Below are 7,466 nucleotides of genomic sequence, written 5' to 3' on the forward strand. Positions count from 1 at the left end.
CACTTGTCAGGGAGAATGCTATATTGCTATGTCCAAAGAAAAGAAAAATGTTCTAGAATAGTATATATAGCTGGTGCAAATTTCTTCTTTACCTTAAAAAATGTAGAAGAACATATCTAAATTAATATGACTACCCCACAGAGGCAAATGATCAAGAGACAAGTTTTCACTTTTTTCTTTTCCATGCTTCTGTAATTGTTTGACAATCTCCCTTTTTTTTGTAATAAAATGATTAGGTGTAAACATTACAGCAATGTTTTCCTGTCTGCCTTCCTCTTCACAGAAAGAAATGAAGGACTGGTTAACTCACGGAGTGGGGCCAGTGGCAGGGTGTGGCAGTAAGCGGGGGCTGAACCCCCAGTTCGCAGAGCAGGAGCCACACTCCATCAGTTATTGGGAATGGGAAAGGTGGCAGAAAGCAGAATGAAAAGCTGCTACAATTGCCCTGGAAATGACAAGTGGAAATTGAATTAAAAAGTGTAATTAGTTTGAATATGTGTTTTGTTCATAGACTTGCCTTAGAGATTTTGTTTGCTTGTTTGTTTTTCCTCCCCAGAGCTCTGCTAAGGCCCTCACAGGCTATGAAAAGAGGGGCCCCTTTTCTTTTAAGATTGAAAAAGTAAGGCCTTACTATGTTTTCTTTTTATAACTTATTGATTTGAGAGAGAGAGAGACATCAATTTGTTGTTCCACTTATTTATGCATTCATTGGTTGATTCTTGTCTTGTCCAGATAGGGGGTGGAACCTGCAACCTCGTCCTGACTGGGTAACCCTCTAACCAGCTGAGCTACCTGGCCAGAGCAAGCCTTACTGTGGTTTATCCATCTATTACTTTTTCTCGGTTTGAAATTCCTGAAGCAGAAATTCCAAGTGGTTCTTTGTTTTATTGTACTTTACCTTACTGTGCTCAATGTGTGAGATCTTCACAGATTAAAGACAGTGCCCTTTACCAGGAAAAATTTCTGGCTGCCTTATTTTGGGTGGTCTGGGACTGAAGCCACAACATCTCCACGGTGTGGCTGCCGTTGATTTTGGGTCATCCCCAGGTGCCCATTTTAAATCCCATTTAAATTTTAATTTTATTCTCATTTAAAGGTAAATTCAAAAACTTAAAAACATTAGTTCATCTCCAGCTTTCTAGAGAGAAAGTATGGATCCTTCTGGAGATGAGCAGAGATGCCCTAGAGCTGTCATTTTTAAGATTTCCATCAACGTTTTCTGGGACTCAGCTGGAAAGAGGGGGAAAGGGGCAGGGCAGCTGGTGGGCCATTTGGGTAAAGGTTCTCAAGCTTAAGGGGGCTCAGATTTTGGCTGATTTTCACTAGAAACCTGTGCAAAGAGCAGTATGAGTCAGAACTGTTACTTCCAGTCTTCAGGCTCCTCTGTGACTTACTGTCAGTCATACTGCCAACAATGACAAAGGACATTCCAAGTGACTCATTTCCTCCTAGTGGTGATTATTTTCTGAGTTCTTGTTCAAATTCCTTCTTCTTGTGGTGTGACCCTCTTTTTATTTCCAGAAGAAGCAGTGAGGGTATTTTTTTTATCCTCACCTGAGGATATGTTTATTGATTTATTTATTTTTATTTATTTATTTTCAGAGAGAGGGGAATGGAGGGAGAAATTAAGGGAGAGAAACATCGATGTGTGAGAAATACATAGACCAGTTGACCCCAAGTGGGGACCTGGCCAGCAACCCAGGCATGTGCCCAGACTGGGCATCAAACTGGCGACTGTTTGGTTCGTAGGCTGGCACTCAATCCACTGAGCCACACCAGACAAGGCATGTCTATTGATTTTAGAGAGAGAGGAAGGGCGCAGAGAGAGAAACATTAATGTGAAAGAGAAATAGATCGGTTGCCTTCTGTATGCGCCCAACTGGGGATTGAACCTATAACCTAGGTAAGTGCCCTAACCGGAGATGAACCTGAAACATTTTGGTGTGCGGGACAACGCTCCAACTACCTGAGCCAACTGGCCAGGGCATTAGATTTTTTTTTGATTGTTATTTAAACTATTCGTGTGTGATAGTGGTGGAGGTGGGCCATCTCTTTAAATATGCATATTATTTTAATATAGTTGTTTTGTGCGTATGCCACCACTGGAAAATGTTTTATTATAACTTACAGTCCACACTGGCTTCATGCTTCATGATAAGTGGATATGCTGTCTTTTATAATTTCTCCTTTTTGTATTTCTACTTTTGCATTCATTTTAACCCTAGTTCATTTAAAATAGGAATATTTTACCCTCCAATGTAATGTTTATTTTCATTTGGTCGGCTCTGAAATCTCCACATGTTTATACATCTAAGATGTTTTAAATTTTATTATCCACAGTTTTACTTGCTATTACGTCTCAATTGTGTGCGGAATTTAATTCTTGTTCATAAAACAGTTAAGTAAAATGTAACAGCTGTATATTTGTAGGTTAAGGTTATTTCACATAGTTTTGTTTTACAAATATCATAGCTATTTTAATTCATTTCTTTATTCCCACGTTTGCCACAAGATCTTAGCAAACATCTCTCGACCCGAGTACTGGCTACATCTGAGAGCTGAAATGAGGACCCAGTGGTGGGGCCTTTAAAATCTGCCCAGCCCTGGCCTCTGTCAAGTTCTCACAAGAGCTGTCCTCCCTTGGTTCTCTCCGGCAACCCTCCTACTGCATTAAAAATTCCCACTATACAGGCAGCAGCCAAATAGTTTCTGGCCACCATGGGAGACAAGGGTTGTCTGATCGGGTGGAATTTCAGGCAGAAACTGAACAGTATGACGTTTAGCCATCCTCGCTATCTTAGTTCAAGTGGATGTGCTCCCGAGGGACCCCGGGAGGGGCGGCCCGTTTGGAGCCGCCTGCCTGCAGTGTGTTGAGACTCTGAGTACGAACCTCTCTTTAAGCAGAAAACACACAACTTGTTAAGTTGCCTGTTTATTTTATTGGTTGTTTTTTTAACTTTTTACTTTGCAATAATTTGAGATTTACAGAAATTTGCCACGATTCCCCTGTTTTCTCCAATGTCATAACCAAGGCACAGTTGTCAAAACTGAGACGTTAGCATTGGTACAATACTGTCATCTAGACTACTACAAATGTTACTTGGATTCCTACTATTGGCTTTTTAAATTTTCGGTTCAATGCTCTGTGAAAAACATAGTAGATTTTAGGTGAAGGTGAAACTCCTTATTCCTGCCCTCCTCATTAAACCTTCTCCCCATTCCCACTCTCCAGGAATAAGCAGGGTTGTTCCTTTATTTTTCTAGACCAGTACTGTCCAGTAAAATTACAATGGGAGCTATATAGGTAATTTAAAATTTTCTACTAGTCGTATTCAAAAGAGTAAAAAAGAAATAGCTGAAATTAATTTTAGGAATATATTTTATTCAACTCAGTCTATCTAAAGTATTATTTCAATGTAAAATAAATATAAACTTCATTAATAATTTTAATTATTTTTCTGTTGAAAGTCTTCAAAATTCAGTGAGTGTTTTACATTTATTTTTTTCCTTTTTTCTATTTTTTTTATTTTAATCATTGTTCAAGTACAGTTTTCTCCCTTTTACTCCCATTCCAGCCCACCCACCCACCCCTCCCCCTGTCTCTCCCATTACCACACTCCCCCTGGTTTTTGCCCATGTGTCCTTTAAATTTGTTCCTGTAAACCCTTCCCATTCTCCCCTGAAATTCCCTCTTCTCTCCCCTCTGTCACTGTCAGCCTGTCCTCTATTTCAGTGTCTCTGGCTATATTTTGCTTGTTTGTTTGTTTTGTTGATTAGGTTCCTGTTAAAGGTGAGATCATATGGTATTTGTCTTTTACTGCCTGGCTTGTTTCGCTTAGCATAATGCTTTCCAGCTCCATCCAAGCTGTTGCAAAGGGTAGGAGCTCCTTCTTTCTTTCTGCTGCATAGAATTCCATTGTGTAAATGTACCACAGTTTTTTGATCCATTCATTTACTGATGGGCATCTAGGTTGCTTCCAGCACTTGGCTATTGTAAATTGTGTTGCTATGAACATCGGGGTGCAAAAGTTCTTTTGTATTGGTGTTTCAGTGTTCTTAGGATATAGTCCCAGCAGTGGAATTGTAGGGTCAAAAGGCAGATCCATTTTTCATTTTCTGAGGAAGTTCCATACTGCTTTCCATAGTGGTTGTACCAGTCTGCAGTCCCACCAACAGGGCACTAGGGTTCCCTTTTCTCCACATCCTCGCCAACACTTGTTGTTGCTTTGTTTATGATGGCCATTCTGACTGGTGTGAAGTGGTATCTCATTGTGGTTTTAATTTGCATCTCTCTGATAGCTAGTGATACTGAACATCGTTTCATGTGTCTTTGGATCTTCTGTATGTCCTCCTTGGAGAAGTGTCTGTTCAAGACCTTTGCCCATTTTTTAATTGGGTTGCTTGTCTTCTTAGAGTGGAGTCGTGTAAGTTCTTTATATATTTTGGAGATTAAACCCTTGTCTGAGGTATCATTGGCAAATATGTTTTCCCATACAGTTGGTTCTCTTTTTATTTTGATACTGTTTTCTTTAGCTGTGCAAAAGCTTTTTATTTTGATGAGGTCCCATTTGTTTATTCTTTGCTTTATGTCCCTTGCTCTAGGAGGCATGTCAATAAAAAAGTATCTGCGTGAAATATCTGAGATTTTCCTACCTACGTTCTCTTCTAGGACTTTAATGGTGTCGCAGTTTATATTTAAGTCTTTTATCCACCTTGAATTTATTTTTGTATAAGGTCTTGGTTCTTGCTCATTACTCCCTCCACTTAAAATACCCTTCTTCCATGCTCCAACTGTCAACTTCACATTGTTTAGAGATGTCTTCTCATTCCCCCTCAAAAGCCCCCTCAGTCAACAAAGAATCTCTCTCCATGCCTTGGTGGTTCCATTTGGTTACTCAATCCATGCTTCTTGGGTCCATTACAAAGTTTCAGGGACAGAGCAGAAAGGGAAGGGCACGGGGGTGGGGGGGAGGTTCTGCCTTAGAGGGTTTATGGATCAGTACTAAGTACTCTGCAACACAATAGCCATGTGTGGCTATTTAACTTTAAATTAATTTATTTACATCCCTGTAAGTATTTATTTCAGCCAAAATTGGCAACATGTGCCAGGAGAAAGATCTCACATGCTCCCTGAATTTCAATTAATTAAAATAAAATCAAATAAAAAATGTTAACCTCCTCATTGGTGCTTGCGACATGTTAAGGGCTTGCTCTGCACCCATATACAATAACTCCATCATCACAGAAAATTCTGAGAGAAATGGACAGCACATACACAGACACATCATGGGAAGCAAGATTAGCAAACAGCGCAGAAAACTGAAATACAGTGATGCAGAGAGTGGTTGGCTACTTTAGGCGGAGGCAACAGGGGCATGCCTGAGAAGGTGACATTTCAGCAGAGATCAGAATGAATAGGAGAAATCTGGAGATGGTGGAGTAAAGGAATGGGGAGGTAGGTGGGGAGTATGGCCAGTGCAAGGGTCCTAAAGTAGGGATGTGTCTGAAAGAACGGGTTTGGCTAGAGCCCTGTGGGTGGGGAGGGAGTGGTAGAAAAACCTGAGAGGCAGGCAGGGGCCAGATCACGGGGCCTTTGTATCCGGGTTAGGAGTTAGGATCTTTTTTTCTGAAAGAGCCATGAGAGGGTTATAATTGGGGGAGTGACACGTCTGATTATATATTTACTGTTTATATTATTCTGCCCAATTTTATTAGTTAAATGCTTACTTACCTGAGCCCGATTGTACAATCCTGGTATCCTTAGTATCTTTAGTCATATCCTGTTAGCCTTAATGTAACAGGAGAAACTGCGGAAGAATTGGATTAAATTAGAAAATCCTTATCAGTAATTTATCCGGCTTTTGGGCAGAGTCTCAGAGTTTAACAGAACTAGTCATTAAATCTTTTGCCTCCCAGATAAAGAAGACATGACCTACTTCTAGAGGAGGCACTTCAGAATTTGTCCCCCAACCTTTGGTGGTGGTTGGGGTCTCCACCAAGCCTCTCATGGGCTACTAGAAATGGGGGACCGGCGCCTGCCTGGAGGAAGTTACTGCATCATTAGACCAGACGGGGAGTTAATGAAATACTAGTCAGGATTTCATATGTTTGTATGGTTTAATGATTAAGAGCAAAAGTAAGAAGACTTTGTCTGGAAGCTAGGCTCACTTAACCTTTCCAAGCCTCAGCCTCCTCCAGGAATGGGACTAATAACAGCACCTGCCTAAGAAGTTCTGTAAAAGTAGCATGCACAAAGCCGGTGACACAGTAAATTCTTCTCACACCCTGGCTGTAGTTTTCACGCAGAGTTCACACATAGCCTTTTTATTCATTATGACAGTCCTTTAAGGGAGATAGAGCAAGTATTTGTAGTGGTATTTTATAAATGAGGAAATCAAAGCTTGGACCAACTTACTAACTCACAGAGATACCCAGCCCCGTAAGTGGAAAAGCTGGGATCCGAACCCAACTATGGAGGATATTGTTTCTTGACCTGACCTCTGTCTGTCCCATGAGCTGGGCTTGGGCCAGATGAGAGGTTGCTCTCCACAATCCCCCATTAGAAAGTATCCGATGATAACTGATGTTCATTCTGAGAAAAATCAGCAGCTCTTCCTTCCTTTCTGCTTCGTGCTGGTTCCTGGTGTAGGCCCATTGTCCCGATCTGGTTACGCGTTCTAAGATTAGAATACATTTAGTTAAGTGGATCTAAGTGTCAAAAGTAAACTGGCACAAAGTCAAAATTTCATTCTCCCTTTGTGTTAAATTATAGTAAAAGTGTGGAAAACAAAAGACACAGCAATAGGCCCCTAAGCTTGTCATGGGCCAGGGAGCTATGATAATGAGGGCACCAAGCACTATTGTCCCTGGAACAAGGACCATTTAGTAGAATATGGAATGGGATTTTCCAATAGGGAGGGTCAGCCACTTCACACCCCTGGATGGGGAGGGACTGCTTAGTCCCTGGTGGGACCTTGTCATTCCAGTGCTGTTGAGACCCATCCATGGAGACATGCAATATGTAGACTGGTACACGCACTATTGAAAGACGGGAGAATGGGTCCCAGTCTGGCACTTTCCCCTCCTATTCACCTCCTCGTGCCAGAGAGCACAACTTCTCCTGGCCAACATGTATGGCTTACACAGCCTGGCCAGGAGACTAGTATAATTCTCATAGTGGGGGGACACCTCCTAATTCAAATCCCTGCTTGGTATTTGCCTTTCTGATCTTAGACTTCTGCTGATCTTGTGGCATCTAGTTATGGGGATGGGGCCCACCTGTGCCATTATCCAAATGGAATGTTGTGTTCTTATACCAAATGCATCTGCTAATATTTTTTTTGTTAGCACAGATAAAAAGTCAAGGACACTGTAAATGCCTTAAATGATCTGGCCCCAAGCCTACTTGGTGACCTACTAACCCACTGGTTTGGTTTCTGGGGGAACATGATGGAAAAATTGTTACT

This window comes from Phyllostomus hastatus, unplaced genomic scaffold, assembly GCF_019186645.2.
Source record: "Phyllostomus hastatus isolate PE091 unplaced genomic scaffold, TTU_PhHast_1.1 phas_contig_150, whole genome shotgun sequence".
In the NCBI taxonomy this organism is placed as follows: Eukaryota; Metazoa; Chordata; class Mammalia; order Chiroptera; family Phyllostomidae; genus Phyllostomus; species Phyllostomus hastatus.